At 35.0% G+C, this 26,461-nt stretch overlaps 1 long non-coding RNA gene across 2 annotated transcripts; it reads right to left on the bottom strand.

Annotated features, from left to right (window-relative positions):
* Window positions 1-15,237: 15,237 nt before the first annotated feature.
* On the bottom strand, window positions 15,238-26,461 carry LOC143258090 (uncharacterized). Of its 2 annotated transcripts, none has more exons than XR_013032137.1 (2): window positions 25,925-26,461; window positions 15,238-15,821 (listed from the first exon to the last, which is right to left on the bottom strand). It is a non-coding gene; the product is annotated as an uncharacterized LOC143258090 (long non-coding RNA). The 2 variants fall into 2 exon arrangements; XR_013032136.1 differs by lacking the exon at window positions 15,238-15,821 and adding an exon at window positions 24,604-24,719 and having other exon boundaries at window positions 25,925-26,444.

Raw genomic sequence — 26,461 nt, 5'->3', positions numbered from 1 at the left:
GTCCATTAGACGGATGGAATAAAAATCCATTGTTTTGTTTTTTTTAATTTCTCGCAAAACTACACGAGGGCTACCTGCGCTAGTCGTCCCTAATTTAGCAGTGTAAGACTAGAGGGAAGGCAGCTAGTCATCACCACCCACCGCCAAAACCTTGGACTACTCTTTACCAACGAATAGCGGAATTAACCGTCACTTTTACTATAAATCCCACGGCTGAAAGGGCGAGTACATGTTTGGTGCGACGAGGATCTGGAACCCGCAACCCTCAGATTAATACGAGTCAGTTGCCTTAACCTATACCCCATGCAGGGCCTTAGGTGTAATACTTCTTATAAGTTAGATTGGTTGATACTAAGTACCAAAGAGTTTACATTACACCATGTTTCATAGATAACAGCTTACTTCATGGTTTACTGTATTAATAATATCATAACTCAATGTTATACCATTCTGTAAAATTAATTAGATATATTATACAATATTTCAAGGATTAGTACTTTTATCAACTTACATTTCAACGTTAAGTGTTTACAAAATCTCATTGTTTAAATTTAAATGTTTATTAACATTCTATACACATTTTATTTCAAGAGTTATTATTTTCTTAGTACCAAAGTTCAGCTTTAAACATTTATGTGCATTTGTTTAAAGTTAATTGTTTATAAACAATACTTTGTTTTGAATTAAGCAAAACAGCTACACAATGAGCTATCTGTGCTCTGCCCACCACGTGTATCAAACTCGTATTTTAGCTGTGTGAGTCTGCAGACATACCACTGTGCCAATTAGGGGCTTTAATTAACAACGTATTTTAAGGCTCAATATTTTGTAATAACATTTGTCTGGTGTTAAGTGTTTAAAGATGTGATGGGTTTATAACTGTATAGCTATTTTAATATTGATGTTTAAGTTGGATTTTATTTAGAAATGTACATAACTTATACTTTAAATTTGTATTGCGAAATTTTTGCGTTGTCACTAAAGTTGTAGAAGATTCTTGAGAGTAAAAATAAACACTATATACGTTGTACATAAACAGTGTTGTATCGTCAGTATTGTTGTGCAGGCTGAAATTTCTAGAAATTCTCCTCACGCCTACAAGTGTAACTAACGCGACGTGCCGAGAGACAGTATATATTGAGGCATCGTTAAGTATGTGAATGCCCTGCGTGACTAATTATAACAATAAACATAGAAGGATGCCGTAAATGTAAGCATATTTTTCAAAGTAATGATGTCTAGAAAATAACATTTGAAGGAAATACGTCGAGAGACGTATTGTCCTGCGAGTAATATCAAAGTGTAGTATAAGCGAACATTTTTTTAAAGCAATAATGTTTATAGAACAATATCTTGAGCAAATGTCGAGAAACGTGTCATAGTACAATTAACCTGTTGATGAATAACTGACCCAACCAATGATCAAGTGAATATAGAGGCATCACTTGGGACATTACTTCAGAAAAACACACCGAGGGACTTTAGTTATGTGTTTACATTAAACAAATAGACGCTCTTGGAGTTATAGAAGGTTATCGAAACTACAAACTAAAATCGAGGAAATGTCTCATGAATGTTGACCTAAATAATCAGACGTCAGCGAGCTTGTAAGAAAATATACAAACTTAGATGTTGAACTTAAAGACCTTGATTAATGAGACGACGATATAATCTGACCATTCTTCTCGGATGGTGAAGGAAATACTTTACTTGTATAGAGAAGAGGTCGTGTAGTCAGTTAAATCAACCAATCCCGTGTTAAAAGAGGATTAGTAATTAACTGGAGAACGTAGAAGTTTGTAAACAAAGTTTAACAGATTAACGGTGTCTCGATAAGAGTTTTTGTCACGAAACAAACTCAGAGCAATTGTAAACAGATAACCAGCTGTATCTCTGAGTAGGCTGATAATCACTCTTCTACTAATATAAAAGGACTTGGAAAATAAGTCCAGTTTGTTAGTCAGATAAGTAATTCAGACAGCTCAGTATCTCAGTCAGAATGTCAACTAAAGATGTCTTCATACCCTTTGTAAGTATTAGTACTTCTTAACATCAGTCACCTGGTAATAACTAACTGTCTATAATAAACCTTAGCAAGTTAGACTGTATATATGTGTGTATGTTAACTGTTTGGAAGTATCAATAAAGTCTCGGGTTCGAGTCTCTTTTGTTTGAACTGTAAAGCCTTGAGTTAGTACCTATGAGCTCCGTTCACTACGACATCCACACTTAAAAATAAATTTTGTACTTGACATCTAGTAGTGTTAGTTGAAGGTCCAATGGCAAAACCGATTGACCCGCACGGTTTGCCTTCAGGTGTTTGTATTAAGCAAGAAACTCTGTGTATCATTATTCTGTGTATCATAAATTGTATAAACATTGACATTTAATTCTTAATAACTTCTAAATTTAAATTATCATTTAACTCAGTTTTAGTCTATTTCAAATTCTAACACGTAATACAAATTAAACTCGAATTTGAGGTAGATATATATTCACTCAGAACGACGTTTTGAGCTTGTACAAAAAATACAGTGAATTTCTTGTCGAGGAACATGCATAAGTTATGAAGTGTGTCGCCCATCCCAAAAATATACCTACTTTGGGTCATGAGTTTAAATGCCTATATACTGTGATATATAAGTATAACTAATCATTATCTTCTGTTTGGGAAAGCCTTGAATTTTAGAACTCGTCAAGATTCAGAGTTATTCAAAGAATGAAAGTTGCTGAGTGGTGGCACCAGTGGCATAGTACAAATACAGCACGTTTAATGGGTCAGGGATTTGAACCTGTGACCTTCAGATTGCAAGTTGAGCAACCTACCCGTGCCAGGCAAGACATTGTTTTGCGATGTACTTAATGTGTGTATGTAACAAAGTTATGTTTTGACTGATAACCTTTTTCTCAACATGATTTTCTATTGCGAATAATACAACCAGCTGTAAGACTAAGTCTAACAACTGTTCAATGAATCTTTAAAAATGGAATAGCAGACACTGCTGAAGTTTGGTAAACAGTCAATAAACCAGTGCTCTACTTACTGTTACTCACTATAGTTAATGTTACAAGATGTAGGCTTAGCTCTGTGTATTTCTATAATTATTTTAGGTTTAATAATAAGGACGTATAGTAGTTCTAATTCGGATCTTCCTTTTCAGTATTATAAAAGATGAAACTTAATTTTAGTTGCGTTGGACTTAACTACTTTATATGTCAGTTTATATCAAAAGTATTGTAATTTCTTCCTCAGATTTAATATCTTCAAAAAAAAGTCTACAAGTCACTTGTTGGAGTCGATGATAATTCTGAAAACAAAAAAAGCTTTGAAATTCAAACTTCACCTCCAGGGTAGTAACAAGCATATATTCTACTTAAAACAAATATTGTGTGAATAATTTGGATATTACTGCATTTTATTTTATATTTTCATTATAAAGCCACTTTACTTAACTAAAATCAATTAATATATTACAGTTCATAATTTCTATTCTAATTAAGTTACATTTTTAGTACATTTCTCTTGTTCCAAAGACGAATCTATAAGAAAGGACCAAAAAGTAGTAGTAGAGAATAACAGTTGTTGTACATTTATAAAAAACATGAAACTGTGGAATACATTGCAAGATGTACACGAAAACAGTATATTGTTCTAACTACTAACCTCACAAGACTGTCATCTGTTCATCATGGGAAGTCTCAATCTATTCCTTCAGTGGTTGGGTCTGAGGGTGCTGTATTATTATAAAACGACTGAAAGCCTTCATAGAAGTCTGACAAAAGAAACATACCATCATATCTCAGATGTGCTGTTTGTAAAAGAAGTAATCTCATTTAATTTCTCCAATAATTAAACTAGTTCATATTTAAGGTTTAAAACTTTGAATTAAGCAAGCATGTGATTAAACTTTCAGTGATAAGTTATTTTTTCATGATAAAAACTATTTTTGTATTTGCAGGGGAGGAATAAGGTGAATCAGGTGTATTTCTTTTGTTCTTCTTGTTAGAGAATTGTGATTCTTTGATGAATGATGATATGAGTCACAAATGGAAGCTAAAAAATTGTATATTTTCAAAAGCAATATAACATTTGTTATGCTGTCAACTAATACCACAAATAAAGAAAACATTAGTAACTAAGAAAAGTTTATTTGCAAATGATTGAATTTAAACAAATCAGAAAGAAATGTTTGAAAGTTGACACTTTCTGGTAAATGTAGAAGATAATATTTGCACTGAAAATAATTGTATATTTTTTCTATGTCCTCATTCAAAAAAAAAAATCCAGGAAGTCTATAATATATTAGATCAAACACAGATCTTCAGGTTTGGTACTTCAATTTCTAACGGCAAATAGATCTACGTTTGAAACTAATATTTTAATAGAAAACAAAACTAACCAATATCTAAATCTACTATAACTATTGTTCTTGAATTCAAATTCTTTGTTATTTCACTGTTTATCTGTGATTTCTCCCCATTGCTTAATTCTGTATACAGGCTTGGTCATTTTGACTGACCTTGTGACCACCATGTAATTACAAAACTATACATATTATAACTATGTGTATCTTCACAAAACTTGGCAAACTTTTAGTAAAAATTAAAAGTCTGTTGCACACACACACAAAATTTTTAATGAAGTATTTTTGCATAAAATTTGTCTCTAAATGTGTGGAACCAGACTGGTCAGAGAAGAAACTGATTTTCATGTCAAAAGTGAAAATACTTTTCTCATTTCATTTTCATAACATCTAGAACCTCCTAAACAAATATCACAAGTTTTTGTAGAAAATTTTGTATTTTTCCTTTTGTGTTTCATATTTGAACACAACCTATCACACAATCAGCAACATGGGATAGAATTAAAAGATGAAAGATATAAAATAAACCTAAATTAACCCTTTTTTTGTTCTAGAATAACATCATATTTTAACAGGTAATTACAGTACAGGCAAAACTTACAGACACTTTAAATATATGTTTAAGTTCTATTGCTTTACAGATGCACTTAGTTCCCCTCCAAGTAATCCTAAAGCCAATTTACTACCACAGGAAAGTTTTGTGTGAAGAGATAGAGATGTGAAAAAAGGTGATGACATCCACACTTTGACTCACACATGTGCACAGGGTTAATTAGCATTTGCTTACTTTGCTGTCTCAAATTTATATGACTAAGTGAAATGTTCAAACATACATGTTATGTCATTTACTGAAAGTATCTTTGAACAATTAATTTAACCACACAGTACTTCTATATAAATACAATTTATAAACTGAATTTTAGCTGGTTATTTACTAGATAATTCAATCAGTTTGTCCTTCATATTAAATGTTTGGTGGATATCATGTGTTATGTATTAGATTTAACCCACTTATGTTTAACCTTGCAGTCATTGAGATGCCCTGCACAGCCATCAGGTTTGTTCAGAACTCGACGTACCCAACTTTGTACATGAGTAGTGTAGACAGGCCACTTATCTGTTTTATTTATATAGCACTGTCTTTATATTTTATCAACTTTTTGTTAAACACAAAATACCACATCCAAAATAAATTTTTAAGGATGGTGTTTGGTATTTAAATTATAGTTTTTTAAACTGAAAGATCTAGAGAGTTGAAAAGCAGTGGAAACTATAATTTAAATATCAAACACCATCCTTAAAAATTTTAAACTGAAAGATGTAGAGAGTTGAAAAGCAGTGAAAACTATGAAACCAGATCTTTAAAGTAATTTTGATTAAGTGTAAAAATTGGAGGAAAAAATGAAACAAGTTGTCATAAGAAATAATCCACAGAAAGTGAAATCTGACAGAAGCAAATGAACATCTGTAATTCCAGGAAAAATAACAGTCTTATAGAAGTGGCCATAAAAAGGTGGACACATAACATTTTAAACTACATTATGGCCCACTTCTGGTACAGTGGTATTCATGCAGACCCACAATGCCAAAAACTGGGTTTTGATACTTGTGGTGGACAGAGCACAAATAGCCCATTGTGTAGTTTTGTACTTAATTATAAACAAACAACTTACAACATGATTGAGGTCCTGATTATGTTCTTCTGATCATGTGGCTGGGTTGAGTGTTAGAGCTTAATAAAAGTCTATTTCCAGTGGCATGAGATATTCAGCTTACATTAAAAGAATGCATTCCAACTTGCACATATACATTAGACAAGTTACCTTGTCCTCCATTTAAAGATGTAACTGTACTGTTTGGTTGAGTACACAAGCTATGAAGGTATTGAATTGATTTTGAAATGTTATATCAGTGTGTAAATGAATAAAAATATTATAACTGTTAAAATTTATAAATTTAAATGTTTGTACAAGAAATACAAAAAAACGAAATGAGATTATATTTTATTATGAACATCCAGTACATTACAATAAATATGTTACTTATTTTGATAACAATGATACACAGAAACACATTAAGTCTAACTTGTGTCCAATTTATTTTTCTTATGTGTTTAATAAAATTATTATGTTGAAAAGACTACTCTTTAAATCCAACAGAACTAAAGAAATAGAAATAAAGAAAACAAACCAGAAGCTGGAAGTTATTGCAATATTTGTTTGACAAGATATTCATACGCAAGTTTACAATACCAAATTAACGTATGTGTAAACTAATGATACCTACCAGAAATTTGTAAGCTTCAATCAGACACCATTATGATGTGGTCGAAGTATATAACAAAAAACTGGTATTCTTCGAATAGAAACAAACCATTGAGTTTCCAGAGGATAGAGACTCTTACTAGGAATACATATACTTACAAACACCAGAACAAAAAAGATTTGCCCAAACTAGAGCCTTCACATAATAACTTATATTTTCAATAATTAATAACTATTTATTTAAACTAAAGCAATCCAGTATCAAATTAGGATTTTATTCCACTGCCAACAAAATGTGAAATAAGAAACGTACAAAGAACATTACTATTAACAACTATAAAAATTCCATCACAAGTCCATAATGCATAATAATTTGTATTACAACATCAGCACACTGTCTGGTACAACATAAGGTATATAATGCACAATAATATTGCATATTAACCATATCATATTTGCCATATTCTGTAACAGTGAGATTATTTAACCCAATACCTGGACTCATCAGGACAGCTGAGACATCATAGTAGGAGTCTAGGTGTTATTTATATTACCAACTTGTTTGAACAACTGTTATAATGTGGTAACTTAGCTCATGGTGCTTATATTTCAGAAAATTTGCAGGCATTAACATTAACTGTGCATCAGTACCAAATAAAAGGAAGTGGTGAGTTAAAAAACTGTGACCAATGCGTAGCCTAGCCAAAACAACTTCCTCCCTTCAATCTTTACAAAAACAAGATGGCCAAAGAGCTGTAGAAGGCTTGATTTGAAAAAGCTTATTATTTTGTTGCTCACTGCAGGTCGACTGCCAACTGGTGTACAGTCGGGTTTTGACAACTGGACCATAGTCCATGTATGGAACAGGTACGGTGGTGATAGAGCCAGAGCATATAGACTTTGCTGCTCTGTAAGCTAACTCATTCCCACGAATACCAACTTGACCTGGCATCCAAACCAAACTAGCCCATCTCTCTCTGACCATGGAATGATGTCAGGGCCAATAGACAGCTGAGTGAATCAGTATAGATCGTACAATTCGTATATTACATAGTATCGACATGATTTGGGGCAAGAGAAATGGTATACAATTCAGCAGTGAACACAGAAACTGTAGAGGGTATTCTGTGTGCTACAACCGCACTGTAACAAACCATGGCAGAGTCTACAGAGTCACCTCATTTTGAACCATCTGTATATATGGGAATGGATGGATTGTTTGAAAAATGTTCAGCAAAGAAAGAGCGATATTTCGAATGAGGTGATTGAAAGACGAGTCACAGTCGGGGATAGTAATTAACCATGGTGGAAGAGGCCGATCTGTTGTTACTGCTATGCTATTCAAAGAGAGGGGGATAGTAATTAACCATGGTGGAAGAGGCCGATCTGTTGTTACTGCTATGCTATTCAAAGAGAGGGGATAGTAATTAACCATGGTGGAAGAGGCCGATCTGTTGTTACTGCTATGCTATTCAAAGAGAGGGGGATAGTAATTAACCATGGTGGAAGAGGCCGATCTGTTGTTACTGCTATGCTATTCAAAGAGAGGGGGATAGTAATTAACCATGGTGGAAGAGGCCGATCTGTTGTTACTGCTATGCTATTCAAAGAGAGGGGGATAGTAATTAACCATGGTGGAAGAGGCCGATCTGTTGTTACTGCTATGCTATTCAAAGAGAGGGGGGATAGTAATTAACCATGGTGGAAGAGGCTGATCTGTTGTTACTGCTATGCTATTCAAAGAGAGGGGGATAGTAATTAACCATGGTGGAAGAGGCCGATCTGTTGTTACTGCTATGCTATTCAAAGAGAGGGGGATAGTAATTAACCATGGTGGAAGAAGCCGATCTGTTGTTACTGCTATGCTATTCAAAGAGAGGGGGATAGTAATTAACCATGGTGGAAGAGGCCGATCTGTTGTTACTGCTATGCTATTCAAAGAGAGATCCAATTTTTCTGATTGTGCCCGGATACAAAGGCTAAAAGGAAAAATGGCAGATTTTCTTTTATAAAAAAAGTGTGGCCCACTGAGGATGGAAACCACAACCTCAAGTATGATGCTGTGGTAAAGAGCGAAGTTTGAAAGCGTACATTGAAAACAACGAATATATAGAGGGGGTTCATGGAACTCCACATACAAACTTTAGACTGGATAAGTACGAAAGGCGCCAGTGCAAAGCCGAAGCCTCTGATGGTGGATAGAATCCAGCAGTTTCAGTGCTGAGGTTCTGGAAGAACCATAGTCAAGTTTGGATCAGATAAGGCACGATAAATTTTAAGCATGAAGTATCGATCCGCCCCCCAAGAAGTGGAAGAGAAGACACAGAGGATGTTTGGTACAATTATGCATTTGACACAAAGTTGCTTGATATGAGAAATAAAGTTTAATTTACAGTCAAATATAAGACCTAAGAATTTTGCCTCAGGGACTACAGGAAGTACAACATAATCAATACGAAGTTCTGGATCTGGATGAGTACCCCGTTGGTGGCAGAAATGTGCACAAACAGTTTTAGGGAGAAAAAGTTGAAAACCATTTGCCGTGGTTCACTTAAGTATATGATTGATTGCAGTTTATAGCTGCCGCTCAATAAACCTCATGTTTGATTACTGATATAAGATGTGAAAAAAAGTCACCAACGAAAAGACCATTTGTAACTGCAGGTGGTAGCTGTTCACTGATGGTATTAATCTTTATAATGAAAAGTGTGACACTCAGAACACAGCCCTGAGGGACTCCAAGTTCCTGTGGGAAAAAACTGGAATGTGTTGAGCCCACACTGACCTGGAATCGGCAGTTCATTAAAAATGCTTAATAAAAAGTGGCAAATTGCCACACAATCCGTATGAGTAAAGGTCTCGCAAGATGCCATATCTCCATGTTGTATCATAAGCTTTTTTTTAAATAAAAATAGAAACAAGATGTCGCTTCAAAAAGGCTTCTCTCACTGATGCTTTAATGCGAATTAAGTGGTCTATTGTGGAGTGTTGTCTTTGGAACCCACAATGAGTGGGTGAGAGAAGGTTGTTTGATTCAAGGAACCAAACAAGACGAGCATTAGTCATCCTCTCTAAGGTCTTACTGAGACAACTCGTCAAAGCAATGTGACGGTAATTCGAAGGAATCTTTGGATCCTTCCCAGGTTTAAGAATGGGGAGTACAACAGTTTGACACCAATCATCAGGAAAGACATTCTCCTGCTATATCCGGTTAAAGAATAGTAAGAGAGGCAAAAAAAAGATGGTGTAGAATCTCATAATGTATATCATCAGGTCAAACTGATGTACTGCCAGACCGATGAAGCACAAATTTGAGTACCACCAGTGTAAGAGGGCAATTGTAGTCATGGGGATTATCAGTTGAAAAAGAAAGAGGCAGATGTTCAACACGTGTTTTAATAGCTAAGAAGGAAAGGGATGTGTGTGAAGAGCTAGATACATGAGAGAATCATTCATTAAGAGTATTAGCAATGTTCTGAGCATCAGCAACTTCATGGATATTGAATATTAAGCTAGAGAGGGTGACAGCAGTATATTGTCCACTCACCTTCCGGATCTTGTCCCATATGACTTTTGAACTGGTGGTTGAAGAAATGCTGGAGGTGTATTTAATCCAAGATTCCTTCTAGCTTTGACGTCTAACTCGCCAAGCCTATGCAAAGGCTTGCTGAAATGCAATGGAGTTTGAAAGCGTGGGATATCTATGAAATTTATCCCAAGCACGTTTCTGAGCTTTTCGTATTATAGAACAAGCAAAATTCCACCAAGGGCGGGGATGCCGTGGGAAAGATGTTGAGGTTTTGAGATGCACTGAGCAACTGCTTGAACAATACAGTTGGTTACTGCTGCTACACAATCACCTATCGATGATTTACATAAGATGACAGGATCAAGTTCCGAGACAGCAGTGAAGGAGGGCCAGTTGGCCTGGCACAACTTCCACTGAGGCAAACGGGTCAGGTGGCACTGATCACGGCCAATCTCTTAATACAATAGGAAAATGATCAATACACCGTGGATTGATATCAACCTCCCAAGAAAAGCAAGTGAAAAGTGAAAGGTAGCAGATAGAAAGATCTATAGCAGTAAATGACTGACTGGGTGCATGAAAATAAGTGTAAGAGCCAGTACTGAAGAGAGACGTTGTGATTCAGGAGCACATGCTCTATAGCACGACCCTTCACATCAATACTAGAACAACCCCAGATGGTATTATGCCCATTAAGATCCCCCAAAATTAAAAATGGAGTTGGCACATGCTCAATGAAGGCATCAAGGTTTGAGAGATGATAACTTTGTCCAGGGGTAAGTTACAGAGAGGAATAGTGATGGTATAACCCAAGGAGATATGGATAGCTACAAACTCTAAGGGCGTATTCAATGACAAGGACCCGGTGGGCACATGTTGATCAACCAGCAGTGTTACTCCCCCACGTCCTTGTCCTACACGTGACCTATCATTTTGGTATAAGGAGTATTGTCGAATTGTGACTGTATTGGTATGTTTTAAAAATGTTTTCTGTAAAGAAAGACGTGGGATGATAAAAGTCAATCAAATTCTTGGTGTCATTCACATTTGATTGAAAACCTGAATAGTTCCATCGGATTAGTGTGGCCATTTTTTTATTTATTTTGGAGGAAGACCTTCTGCTTGCGACCGCACTTTTTTTTTCTTTACTGGATGTGGGTCAGTCACTCTCTAGTGATCCTTCTCTAGATCAGGTGGGCAGGTCGATGTTTGTAGACATACGTTCTCGTGATTGAAAACGTGAACGAATGGTTTGTTTAATTTTTGGGGTGTTAAGAGAGGAAGACCCCATGGAAACACCTGGGCTTGAACAAGATGAAGTTGGGCAATAACTGGCAGATGTGGTAGGGACAGAGATAAAAGTAGATACTGATACCTTGGCTTGTGAAACTTACGAGGATCTCTGACTCTGGAATGGTTTTTAAATCCCTCTCAACTATAACTCCTCTGGAACAATTCAAAGTAGAATGAGGAGTAACCTCAATGGGTATATCCACATGGCCTTTGATTTCAAGAGGAATTTGAAATGTTGTGATGAAGATGTTTCCACTAAAATATCCCCAGACATTAATTTTTTTTACCGATTTAGGAGAGCCAGCAAGCCCTTCTGAATAAAAAATGAAGACATCTGCCCAAAGGAATTTCAGTTAAAGAATGTATAATTAAAAATATCGGGACAGCTTCAAGCTGTGAGTTTGACTGTACAGAGTCATAAATGTGCGATTGTTTGCCAGATTTTTCTCTATGCTGTCATATTTGTTTATTTTTTTTTATTTGAGGGGTATCCATAATAAAAAAAATATATTTCAGTGCTCACTGTCCCCACCCACCATTAGGGGACGCACTACAATGTCATGCAAGGACATTGCAGCAACGCCATGGTTTCGTGAGCACTATACCCAAACACCAGCATCAGACACAATGTCCACAACACCCGTTGAGAACTTCCAACACTGGTACTTAGTTGACTCTAGCCCAAGTGGACCAGCCGATTGACCCAAGAAGGGCCACCCAAAGGCCGCCCGTCTACAGGAATTCAAGGCCAAAGTGGTGTGTTAGGGTTGGACTCCTCAATAACCAGGATCCTCTCCTCCCTTCACGGGCCACCACACATGGCAAACACGCAGGTGAATGTTTAGATCCCAGAAGAGGTAAATTGAAATACACAACCTTCTCTGGGAAGTCCCCTCACCACGTACAGGAATCCACATCAAGGAGTGTTGGAGAAAAGACTTGGATGATACCTGGGATGGTGAAATTGTCCTATGAGGAGAGACTAAAATCTCTAAACATATTTCCTCTGGAGAGAAGAAGGATCAGAGACGATTTCCTTGAAGTGTTTAAGATTATTTGGGATGTTGATAATACAGATCCAAACTTTATGTTCAGCAGTGAAAATAACAGAACAAGTGGAAATATAATCAAATTATGGCAGAGAAGGAGTCATCTGCAATTTAGACAGTATCATTTTTTTAAATAGGGTGATTGGCTTTTGAAATGAGCTGCCTTCAATATCGTTACGTCATAGAGTTAAGCGAAAAGAAGGCCAACCTAGACTGGGTTTCACATATTATTATAATGCATTGAAAACGTTTATTAAAAAGAAAAATAAATCATTAATGAAACTTGCCCTGAATTTTTTTAGATGTTTTTCTCGAAAACATTTATTTCTTTAAATGCGTTTTAATCCAGGAAAAATGACCCAGATATTTAACCTTCGAAGCTGAAAAAGTAGAAGTGAATTAACTGTGAATTTATTTAAGAAATAAAAAATAACTTTATTAAACGAGTGCTTATTTCAAACATAAAATATCTTTTAAATGAAAACATTTTAATTTCCAGTTAAAGGGGACCTTTGTTACCAGAGCATCCGAACATATAAGCTTGTTAGTTTTTTAATTTTGCGCAAAGCTAATTTAGTAGTGTAAGACTAGAGGAAAGGCAACTAGTCATCACCGCCAACTCTGGGACTACTCTTTTACCAATGAATAGTGGGATTGCCTGTCACAATATAACGCCCGCACGGCTGAAAGGGTGAACAGGTTTGGTGTGGCGGTGATTCGAACCCGCGACCCTCGAAACGTAACCATGCCAGGCCTCCTTTAAATACGAAGAACATTTCAGGTTATAACAGTATTGTGATATGTCGGATCGAACTGAATTAAGAGTGATGGGATAGTTCCGCATGACAATAAGAGATTAAGGAATGATACCGAGTAACTACGAGTAACAAAGTAGTGCCGATGATCTAAAGACAATGTACACAAAGTAAAACATGAAACAAATAAATTTTATTGAAACACTAAACAGAAATACAGAATATATACTTAATTTGTACGCTGGATTGTCCATTTTAGTTTGTCAAGCTATTTTCTCTTCAAGATGGTGTGCTAGTCTGTTTAAATCAATGTTATCTTCTCTACAAGACACATCGTACTTACCCAACGTGACTAAAGTTACCCTGTAATGGTCATTCTAATTAGGTAAGGTTGTAACCTCAAACCTCCACGCGTTGTGATACTGAAGGACATTGTTGCATGATGTTCAGTATTATAGCAATATCATATCCAGGACAGAACAAACGATATTCCTTTATAAATGTTTGTTTTTGAATTTCGCACAAAGCTACCCGAGGCTAATCTGTGCTAGCCGTCCCTAATTTAGCAGTATAAGACTAGTGGGAAGGCAGCTAGTCATCACTACCGACTGCCAACTCTTGGGCTACTCTTTTACCAATGAATAGTGGGATTGACCGTAACTTTATAACACCCCACGGTTGATTGGGGCAAACATGTTTGGTGTGACTTAAAGTATCCAATAAATATTTTAAAATTTATTCATTGCCTTAAACTTAATTAAAAACCGAAAACAGTTTTGTAGTCATTTTCTGTAACTTTGAGGATAAATTCACAATATGTAATTTTCACGTTAGCTCAATCTAGAAGTATTAATTTTCATATACTTGAGTCTAGTAGATATACTATGTCTGTTGAAAAACGTGAGAAAATAGTTCTTTGGCGTGGGCTTAGTAGACAAGTAAAACGACCTGCCTTTTTTAACTCTGAATTACTTCCCAGAGGTAATAGAGCCAGTCATCTTTACCCTAAGTGTGAGCTCGAACAGATGTATCGATATACTTTTGTCGGTGTGTTGTTCTAAAATAGAAATTTAATTTACTTTAGAAAGCCAAAAGTGCAAATCTACCTATAAAAAACTACCACAGTGTGGCATGAGTTTAATAATATGTAAAGGGTATAAACAATCTATAAGCCTTCGACACAATACAGTACTTTCTACAAATGTCCGTCAATGGGATAGCGATAAGGCTACGCTAAAGTCCAGGAGTCGAGTCTTTGCTGTGGACAAAGCAAATACGAAACAACTACTGGCAAAAGTTAGGCTGTTTGACACTATTTTTAAAATATTTAATTTCTTATTTTAAGATATAAAGTAATTTGATTTTGTGCTTCGCGTTTTAAAGTATCGCTTGTACATTACACAAATTTGGCATAATTAGCAATTTCTCTTCGTGTTACTTTCAGAAAGTTTCAGGCTTAACGCAGCTATTCAAATAGTTGTTTGTTTGTTTGTTTTGAATTTCGAGCAAAGCTATTCAAGGGCTATCTGCGCTAGCCGTCCCTAATTCAGCAGTGTAAGACTAGAGGAAAGACAGCTAGTCATCACCGCCAACTGTTGGGCTATTCTTTTACCAACGAATAGTGGGATTGAGCGTCACATTATAACGCCCCCACGGCTGAAAGGGCGAGCATATTTGGTGAGACCGGGATTCGAACCCGCGACCCTCGGATTACGAATCGAACGCCTCAACACGCTTGGCCATGCCGGGCCCTCTACTGAAATAGAATACTAGTATACTCGTATTAAGTAAAGTAAAATAAACAGTAATTTGTACAAACAAAATATAATTATGCTTGCTTCATAAATTCCTTTATTTATTCTTTGTGTTTGCGATATGCAATATACAGTTACATTTATTATTTTTTCGGTGCTGTTTTTCACATTTAGTTTTCAATACCGTTAGTGATACAAAATATCAAAATATGCATTCACAAATAGCGTATTGAACCCAAATTTCGATTCTTTTCTTGAAAAACTCAGTTGTCCAGTGTAGCGATTTTGGAAATAAATGGAACTCGGCTTGTAAAAGGAATTAATGCAAAATCAGAAGACCTATCTGGATTTGTTCTTCCGATTCGAGGAATAAATGGCGCACGGCCTATCCGAGGTGTGAAAAAAGGCTCTTTTGACCCAGTCTACGTCACCACCATCTAAAGTTTTGCGGCTGACATAGGGAGTTAGAATTATTCGTCGAACAATATTTTGAATATCTCCATCTTCAACTGCAAAGCTGTCAAGCCAATCTGTTTGAACGTCCCCGCCATGTTCTTGGAGCATGGACCTCTTCTTTCGGCCAATTCTTGGAGTAAAAACGTGTAAAAAGAGCTTAGGATCATTTGCCTTTTCAGAACTTTTAAGCACAAAATCTTCGACCATGAGATAGGAATATGGCAAAAAATCAAAAAACTGGGGATCGCCCTTTTCGGAGAAAAAACGCCCTTTCGTCACCAGTTGGTTTGAAACTACGACCTTGTTGTAACACTGAGATGGAATCGTCCTTCTTACTTTTGTCATTAGCAACATAACCTGAAAAATATGTGAACATTAAGGTGATTATAAATTATTAAAACAGACAACATGAAACTGGTTGATATAAAAATAGATGTGTTCAAAATGTGAAAAGTTGAAAAACACGCAAGTTTTGGAGCAAATGTAACCATTTTAGTAATTAATCTAGAAATACATTTTTTCGTATAATAAGGTATTTTGTAGTTTCCAATGTTGGTCCAGTTTTATATAAATTTTAAAGTTAAATTTTTTTAACAGAATCATGCTATTCGTATTGCTTACCTCGATCAGCAAATATATATGTCCTTTCTTATGCATCAAATCAAATTGACTTTAAATTAACTCATTGAAGAAATAGAAACCACTATAAACTTTTATCATAAAACAATCTTTCAAATCGATTTTCGGCCCAAGATGGCGTGATGGTTAGGGTACTTTATTGCAATTTGTATGTCGTGGGTCAGCCCCATTATTCGAGAATGAAGAATAACTCAAGAGTTGGTGGGTGGTAGTACTGACTAACTTCTTCCTTCTAGTCTATTACTGTAAATTAGGGACAATCACTGCAAATAGTTTGTTTTTGAATTTCGCGCAAAGCTACACGAGAGCTCTCTTCGCTAGCCGTCCCTAATCTAGCAGTGTAAGACTAGAAGGAAGACAGCTAGTCATCACCACCAACCGCTACTCTTGTGCTACTCTTTTAGAAAATAATGGTGGAATTGACGGTCACATTATAACATTATCAAAACTCGTATTTTAGCTGTGTGAGTCTGCAGACATACCACTGTGCCACAAGAGGGCTTTAATTAACAACGTATTTTAAGGCTCAATATTTTTGTAATACCATGTTTCTGGTGTTAAGTGTTTAAAGATGTGATGGGTTTATAACTGTATAGCTATTTTAATATTGATGTTTAAGTTGGATTTATATTTAGAAATGTACATAACTTATACTTTTAAATTTGTATTGCGAAATTTTTGCCTTGTCACTAAAGTTGTAGAAGATTCTTGAGAGTAAAAATAAACACTATATATGTTGTACATAAACAGTAGTGTATCGTCAGTATTGTTGTGCAGGCTGAAATTTCTAGAAATTCTTATAACGCCTACAAATGTAACTAACGCGACGTGCCGAGAGACAGTATATATTGAGGCATCGTTAAGTATGTGAATGCCCTGCATGACTAATTATAACAATAAACATAGAAGGATGCCGTACATGTAAGCATATTTTTCAAAGTAATGATGTCTAGAAAATAACAACATTTGAAGGAAACACGTCGAGAGACGTATTGTCCCGCGAGTAATATCAAAGTGTAGTATAAGCGAACATTTTTTAAAGCAATAATGTTTATAGACAGAACAATATCTTGAGCAAATGTCGAGAAACGTGTCATAGTACAATTAACCTGTTAATGAATAACTGACCCAACCAATGATCAAGTAAATATAGAGGCATCACTTAGGACATTACTTCAGAAAAACACACCGAGGGACTTTAGTTATGTGTTTACATTAAACAAATAGACGCTCTTGGAGTTATAGGAGGTTATCGAAACTACAAACTAAAATCGAGGAAATGTCTCATGAATGTTGAGCTAAATAATCAGACGTCAGCGAGCTTGTAAGAAAACATACAAACTTAGATGTTGAACTTAAAGACCTCGATTAATGAGACGACGATATAATCTGACCATTCTTCTCGGATGGTGAAGGAAATACTTTACTTGTATAGAGAAGAGGTCGTGTAGTCAGTTGAATCAACCAATCCCGTGTTAAAAGAGGATTAGTAATTAACTGGAGAACGTAGAAGTTCGTAAACAAAGTTTAACAGATTAACGGTGTCTCGATAAGAGTTTTTTGTCACGAAACAAACTCAGAGCAATTGTAAACAGATAACCAGCTGTATCTCTGAGTAGGCTGATAATCACCCTTCTACTAATATAAAAGGACTTGGAAAATAAGTCCAGTTTGTTAGTCAGCTAAGTAATTCAGACAGCTCAGTATCTCAGTCAGAATGTCAACTAAAGATGTCTTCATACCCTTTGTAAGTATTACTACTTCTTAACATCAGTCACCTGGTAATAACTAACTCTCTATAATAAACCTTAGCAAGTTAGACTGTATATATGTGTGTAGTGTTAACTGTTTGGAAGTATCAATAAAGTCTCGGGTTCGAGTCTCTTTTGTTTGAACTGTAAAGCCTTGAGTTAGTACCTATGAGCTCCGTTCGCTACGACATCCACACTTAAAAATAAATTTTGTACTTGACATCTAGTAGTGTTAGTTGAAGGTCCAATGGCAAAACCGATTAACCCGCACGGTTTGCCTTCAGGTGTTTGTATTAAGCAAGAAACTCTGTGTATCATAAATTGTATAAACATTGACATTTAATTCTTAATAACTTCTAAATTTAAATTATCATTTAACTCAGTTTTAGTCTATTTCAAATTCTAACACGTGATACAAATTAAACTGGAATTTTAGGTAGGCATATATTCACTCAGAACGACGTTTTGAGCTTGTACAAAACATACAGTGAATTTCTTGTCGAGGAACATGCATAAGTTATGAAATGTGTCGCCCATCCCAAAAATATACCTACTTTGGGTCATGAGTTTAAATGCCTATATACTGTGATATATAAGTATAACCAATCATTATCTTCTGTTTGGGAAAGCCTTGAATTTTAGAACTCGTCAAGATTTAGAGTTATTCAAAGAATGAAAGTTGCTGAGTGGTGGCACCAGTGGCATAGTACAAATACAGCACGTTTAATGGGTCAGGGGATTTGAACCTGTGACCTTCAGATTGCAAGTTGAGCACCCTACCCGTGCCAGGCAAGACATTGTTTTGCGATGTACTTAATGTGTGTATGTAACAAAGTTATGTTTTGGCTGATAACCTTTTTCTCAACATGATTTTCTATTGCGAATAATACAACCAGCTGTAAGACTAAGTCTAACAACTGTTCAATGAATCTTTAAAAATGGAATAGCAGACACTGCTGAAGTTTGGTAAACAGTCAATCAACCAGTGCTCTACTTACTGTTACTCACTATAGTTAATGTTACAAGATGTAGGCTTAGCACTGTGTATTTCTATAATTATTTTAGGTTTAATAATAAGGACGTGTAGTAGTTCTAATTCGGATCTTCCTTTTCAGTATTATAAAAGATGAAACTTAATTTTTTGTTGCGTTGGACTTAACTACTTTATATATCAGTTTATATCAAAAGTATTGTAAGTTCTTCCTCAGATTTAATATCTTTAAAAAAAAGTCTACAAGTCACTTGTTGGAGTCGATGATAATTCTGAAAACAAAAAAAGCTTTGAAATTCAAACTTCACCTCCAGGGTGTAACAAGCATATATTCTACTTAAAACAAATATTGTGTGAATAATTTGGGATATTACTGCATTTTATTTTATATTTTCATTATAAATCCACTTTACTTAACTAAAATCAATTAATATATTACAGTTCATAATTTCTATTCTGATTAAGTTACATTTTTAGTACATTTCTCTTGTTCCAAAGATGAATCTATAAGAAAGGACCAAAAAGTAGTAGTAGAGAATAACAGTTTTTGTACATTTATAAAAAACATGAAACTGTGGAATACATTGCAAGATGTACACGAAAACAGTATATTGTTCTAACTACTAACCTCACAAGACTGTCATCTGTTCAGCATGGGAAGTCTCAATCTATTCCTTCAGTGGTTGGGTCTGAGGGTGCTATATTATTGTAAAACGACTGAAAGCCTTCATAGAAGTCTGACAAAAGAAACATACCATCATATCTCCGATGTGCTGTTTGTAAAAGAAGTAATCTCATTTAATTTCTCCAATAATTAAACTAGTTCATATTTAAGGTTTAAAACTTTGAATTAAGCAAGCATGTGATTAAACTTTCAGTGATAAGTTATTTTTTCATGGTAAAAACTATTTTTGTATTTGCAAGGGGGGAATAAGGTGAATCAGGTGTATTTCTTTTGTTCTTCTTGTTAGAGAATTGTGATTCTTTGATGAATGATGATATGAGTCACAAATGGAAGCTAAAAATTGTATATTTTCAAAAGCAATATAACATTTGTTATGCTGTCAACTAATACCACAAATAAAGAAAACATTAGTAACTAAGAAAAGTTTATTTGCAAATGATTGAATTTAAACAAATCAGAAAGAAATGTTTGAAAGTTGATACTTTCTGGTAAATGTAGAAGATAATATTTGCACTGAAAATAATTGTATATTTTTTTCTGTGTCCTCATTCAAAAAAAAAATCCAGGAAGTCTATAATATATTAGATCAAACACAGATCTTCAGGTTTGGTACTTCAATTTCTAACGGCAAATAGATCTACGTTTGAAACTAATATTTTAATAGAAAACAAAACTAACCAATATCTAAATCTACTATAACTATTGTTCTTGAATTCAAATTCTTTGTTATTTCACTGTTTATCTGTGTTTCCTCCCCATTGCTTAATTCTGTATACAGGCTTGGTCATTTTGACTGACCTTGTGACCACCATGTAATTACAAAACTATACATATTATAACTATGTGTATCTTCACAAAACTTGGCAAACTTTTAGTAAAAAATTAAAAGTCTGTTGCACACACACAAAAAATTTTTAATGAAGTATTTTTGCATAAAATTTGTCTCTAAATGTGTGGAACCAGACTGGTCAGAGAAGAAACTGATTTTCATGTGAAAAGTGAAAATACTTTTCTCATTTCATTTTCATAACGTCTAGAACCTCCTACACAAATATCACAAGTTTTTGTAGAAAATTTTGTATTTTTCCTTTTGTGTTTCATATTTGAACACAACCTATCACACGATCAGCAACATAGGATAGAAGTAAAAGATGAAAGATATAAAATAAACGTTAATTAACCATTTTTTTGTTCTAGAATAACATCATATTTTAACAGGTAATTACAGTACAGGCAAAACTTACAGACACTTTAAATATATGTTTAAGTTCTATTGCTTTACAGATGCACTTAGTTCCCCTCCAAGTAATCCTAAAGCCAATTTACTACCACAGGAAAGTTTTGTGTGAAGAGATAGAGATGTGAAAAAAGGTGATGACATCCACACTTTGACTCACACATGTGCACAGGGTTAATTAGCATTTGCTTACTTTGCTGTCTCAAATTTATATGACTAAGTGAAATGTTCAAACATACATGTTATGTCATTTACTGAAAGTATCTTTGAACAATTAATTTAACCACACAGTACTTCTATATAAATACAATTTATAAACTGAATTTTAGCTGGTTATTTACTAGATAATTCAATCAGTTTGTCCTTCATATTAATTGTTTGGTGAATATCATGTGTTATGTATTGATTTAACCCACTTATGTTTAACCTTGCAGTCATTGAGATGCCCTGCACAGCCATCAGGTTTGTTCAGAACTTGACGTACCCAACTTTGTACATGAGTAGTGTAGACAGGCCACTTATCTGTTTTATTTATATAGCACTGTCTTTATATTTTATCAACTTTTTGTTAAACACAAAATACCACATCCAAAATAAATTTTTAAGGATGGTGTTTGGTATTTAAATTATAGTTTTTTAAACTGAAAGATGTAGAGAGTTGAAAAGCAGTGATAACTATGAAACCAGATCTTTAAAGTAATTTTGATTAAGTGTAAAAATTGGAGGAAAGAATGAAACAAGTTGTCATAAGAAATAATCCACAGAAAGTGAAATCTGACAGAAGCAAATGAACATCTGTAATTCCAGGAAAAATAACAGTCTTATGGAAGTGGCCATAAAAAGGTGGACACATAACATTTTAAACTACAATATGGCCCATTTCTGGTACAGTGGTATTCATGCAGACCCACAATGGCAAAAACTGGGTTTTCATACTCGTGATGGGCAGAGCACAAATAGCCCATTGTGTAGTTTTGTACTTAATTATAAACAAACAACTTACAACATGATTGAGGTCCTGATTATGTTCTTCTGATCATGTGGCTGGGTTGAGTGTTAGAGCTTAATAAAAGTCTATTTCCAGTGGCATGAGATATTAAGCTTACATTAAAAGAATGCATTCCAACTTGCACATATACATTAGACAAGTTACCTTGTCCTCCATTTAAAGATGTAACTGTACTGTTTGGTTGAGTACACAAGCTATGAAGGTATTGAATTGATTTTGAAATGTTATATCAGTGTGTAAATGAATAAAAAATATTATAACTGTTAAAATTTATAAAGTTAAATGTTTGTACAAGAAATACAATAAACGAAATGAGATTATATTTTATTATGAACATCCAGTACATTACAATAAATATGTTACTTATTTTGGTGGCCCGGCATGGCCTAGCACGTAAGGCGTGCGACTCGTAATCCGAGGGTCGCGGGTTCGTGCCCGCGTCGCGCTAAACAGCCGGTGTGGCGGGGATTCGAACCCGCGACCCTCGAAACGTAACCATGCCAGGCCTCCTTTAAATACGAAGAACATTTCAGGTTATAACAGTATTGTGATATGTCGGATCGAACTGCATTAAGAGTGATGGGATTGTTCCGCATGACAATAAGAGATTAAGGAATGATACCGAGTAACTACGAGTAACAAAGTAGTGCCGATGATTTAAAGACAATGTACACAAAGTAAAACATGAAACAAATAAATTTTATTGAAACACTAAACAGAAATACAGAATATATACTTAATTTGTACGCTGGATTGTCCATTTTAGTTTGTCAAGCTATTTTCTCTTCAAGATGGTGTGCTAGTCTGTTTAAATCAATGTTATCTTCTCTACAAGACACATCGTACTTACCCAACGTGACTAAAGTTACCCCTGTAATGGTCATTCTAATTAGGTAAGGTTGTAACCTCAAACCTCCACGCGTTGTGATACTGAAGGACATTGTTGCATGATGCTCAGTATTATAGCAATATCATATCCAGGACAGAACAAACGATATTCCTTTATAAATGTTTGTTTTTGAATCTCGCACAAAGCTACCCGAGGCTAATCTGTGCTAGCCGTCCCTAATTTAGCAGTATAAGACTAGTGGAAAGGCAGCTAGTCTTCACTACCGACTGCCAACTCTTGGGCTACTCTTTTACCAATGAATAGTGGGATTGACCGTAACTTTATAACACCCCACGGTTGATTGGGGCAAACATGTTTGGTGTGACTTAAAGTATCCAATAAATATTTTTAAAATTTATTTATTGCCTTAAACTTAATTAAAAAACCGAAAAACAGTTTTGTAGTCATTTTCTGTAACTTTGAGGATAAATTCACAATATGTAATTTTCACGTTAGCTCAATCTAGAAGTATTAATTTTCATATACTTGAGTCTAGTAGATATACTATGTCTGTTGAAAAACGTGAGAAAATAGTTCTTTGGCGTGGGCTTAGTAGACAAGTAAAACGACCTGCCTTTTTAACTCTGAATTACTTCCCAGAGGTAATAGAGCCAGTCATCTTTACCCTAAGTGTGAGCTCGAACAGATGTATCGATATACTTTTGTCGGTGTGTTGTTCTAAAATAGAAATTTAATTTACTTTAGAAAGCCAAAAGTGCAAATCTACCTATAAAAAACTACCACAGTGTGGCATGAGTTTAATAATATGTAAAGGGTATAAACAATCTATAAGCCTTCGACACAATACAGTACTTTCTACAAATGTCCGTCAATGGGACAGCGATAAGGCTACGCTAAAGTCCAGGAGTCGAGTCTTTGCTGTGGACAAAGCAAATACGAAACAACTAATGGCAAAAGTTAGGCTGTTTGACACTATTTTTAAAATATTTAATTTCTTATTTTAAGATATAAAGTAATTTGATTTTGTGCTTCGCGAGCAAAGCTATTCAAGGGCTATCTGCGCTATCCGTCCCTAATTTAGCAGTGTAAGACTAGAGGAAAGACAGCTAGTCATCACCGCCAACTGTTGGGCTATTCTTTTACCAACGAATAGTGGGATTGACCGTCACATTATAACGCCCCCACGGCTGAAAGGGCGAGCATATTTGGTGAGACCGGGATTCGAACTCGCGACCCTCGGATTACGAATCGAACGCCTCAACACGCTTGGCCATGCCGGGCCCTCTACTGAAATAGAATACTAGTATACTCGTATTAAGTAAAGTAAAATAAACAGTAATTTGTACAAACAAAATATAATTATGCTTGCTTCATAAATTCCTTTATTTATTCTTTGTGTTTGCGATATGCAATATACAGTTACATTTATTATTTTTTCGGTGCTGTTTTTCACATTTAGTTTTCAATACCGTTAGTGATACAAAATACCAAAATATGCATTCACAAATAGCGTATTGAAACCAAATTTCGACTCTTTTCTTGAAAAACTCAGTTGTCCAGTGTAGCGATTTTGGAAATAAATGGAACTCGGCTTGTAAAAGGAATTAATGCAAAATCAGAAGATCTATCTGGATTTGTTCTTCCGATTCGAGGAATAAATGGCGCACGGCCTATCCGAGGTGTGAAAAAGGCTCTTTGACCCAGTCTACGTCACCACCATCTAAAGTTTTGTGGCTGACATAGGGAGTTGGAATAATTCGTCGAACAATACTTTGAATATCTCCATCTTCAACTGCAAAGCTGTCAAGCCAATCTGTTTGAACGTCCCCGCCATGTTCTTGGAGCATGGACCTCTTCTTTCGGCCAATTCTTGGAGTAAAAACGTGTAAAAAGAGCTTAGGATCATTTGCCTTTTCAGAACTTTTAAGCACAAAATCTTCGACCATGAGATAGGAATATGGCAAGAAATCAAAAACTGGGGATCGCCCTTTCGGAGAAAAACGCCCTTTCGTCACCAGTTGGTTTGAAACTACGACCTTGTCGTAACACTGAGATGGAATCGTCCTTCTTACTTTTGTCATTAGCAACATAACCTGAAAAATATGTGAACATTAAAGTGATTATAAATTATTAAAACAGACAACATGAAACTGGTTGATATAAAAATAGATGTGTTCAAAATGTGAAAAGTTGAAAAACACGCAAGTTTTGGAGCAAATGTAACCATTTTAGTAATTAATCTAGAAATACATTTTTTCGTATAATAAGGTATTTTGTAGTTTCCAATGTTGGTCCAGTTTTATATAAATTTTAAAGTTAAATTTTTTTTAACAGTATCATGCTATTCGTATTGCTTACCTCGATCAGCAAATATATATGTCCTTTCTTATGCATCAAATCAAATTGACTTTAAATTAACTCATTGAAGAAATAGAAACCACTATAAACTTTTATCATAAAACAATCTTTCAAATCGATTTTCGGCCCAAGATGGCGTGATGGTTAGGGTACTTAATTGCAATTTGTATGTCGTGGGTCAGCCCCATTATTCGAGAATGAAGAATAACTCAAGAGTTGGTGGGTGGTAGTACTGACTAACTTCTTCCTTCTAGTCTATTACTGTAAATTAGGGACAATCACTGCGGATAGTTTGTTTTTTGAATTTCGCGTAAAGCTACACGAGAGCTCTCTTCGCTCGCCGTCCCTAATCTAGCAGTGTAAGACTAGAAGGAAGACAGCTAGTCATCACCACCAACCGCTAACTCTTGTGCTACTCTTTTAGAAAATAATAGTGGAATTGACGGTCACATAATAACGCCTCCACGGCTGAAAGGGCAAGCATGTTTGGTGCGACAGAAATTCGAACTTACGACCCTCAGATTACAAGTTAAATAAAATCTTCTTTCTTTAAAATTGAAGTTTAAACATAAAAAGTATTACAAAACTGCTTAATAATTGAACGTAATTTCACTTTAAAAATTTAACGTGGGATCATGTACTTTAAACTTTAAATTAAAGACAGCATTATCAAGGAATCAAAAGTAGGTGATGCTTTAAGATATGGAACAAAAGAAAATGGGTTTACATTTAAATTGTTAATACGTGATATCTTCCTTTTACTTATAATATACTTTGATTAATATAAAAAGAGAGACAGTGACGGCGAGTTGGCCAGCTCGTTAATAACTTTTACAGATTGTATCTTTAGGTTTCCTAATACACAATATACAAGAAAAGAAAGTGAAAATAATACACGTTTAACAGCTGATACGTCAAGAATATTATAGCAAAATCATACCCATAGAGGTCCAGTAAAAGGATGTTATAAGGCAGATCGCAAGCTGGAAATTCTGAACGATGAACATGATCGGCTGGATGTGAAAAAAAGTTGTGTCCAAGAACGAAATGTGGTCTCTGAAGAACTTGGTATCTACTTATAGTAGTCCATAGACCCAACAAAACCATCGTAAGCCGAAATATCTACTCTCACAATTACTGAAATATTCACAGAGTATTCATGGTTATTGGTTGACGTCAGAGGATAAATCTTCATCATGCCAGGAATTCAAATAATTTATGAATATATATGTATATATGTCTTTATTCCCTGTATCACTGAAATAAACCAAAGAAAATGAAATTCTAGGTTTCGTTGCTATATGATAATTACATCATTTTAGAGATTCAAAAGGTTTTGATATGTTTGTTCTCAGCAGGGTGTCTCTAAATCAGAGCAAAATAAATTGACAAAATTTGCAGAAAACAAATCTCACTATTATAGGATTTGTTTCTTTTACCTTAAATAATGCTTTATGTGTTCAACACTAGTTAAACT

The sequence above is a fragment of the Tachypleus tridentatus genome, chromosome 7, assembly GCF_004210375.1.
Source record: "Tachypleus tridentatus isolate NWPU-2018 chromosome 7, ASM421037v1, whole genome shotgun sequence".
Classification (NCBI taxonomy): Eukaryota; Metazoa; Arthropoda; class Merostomata; order Xiphosura; family Limulidae; genus Tachypleus; species Tachypleus tridentatus.
Note: the sequence above shows the minus strand (reverse complement) of the source record. Positions and strands in the feature narration are given on the sequence as shown.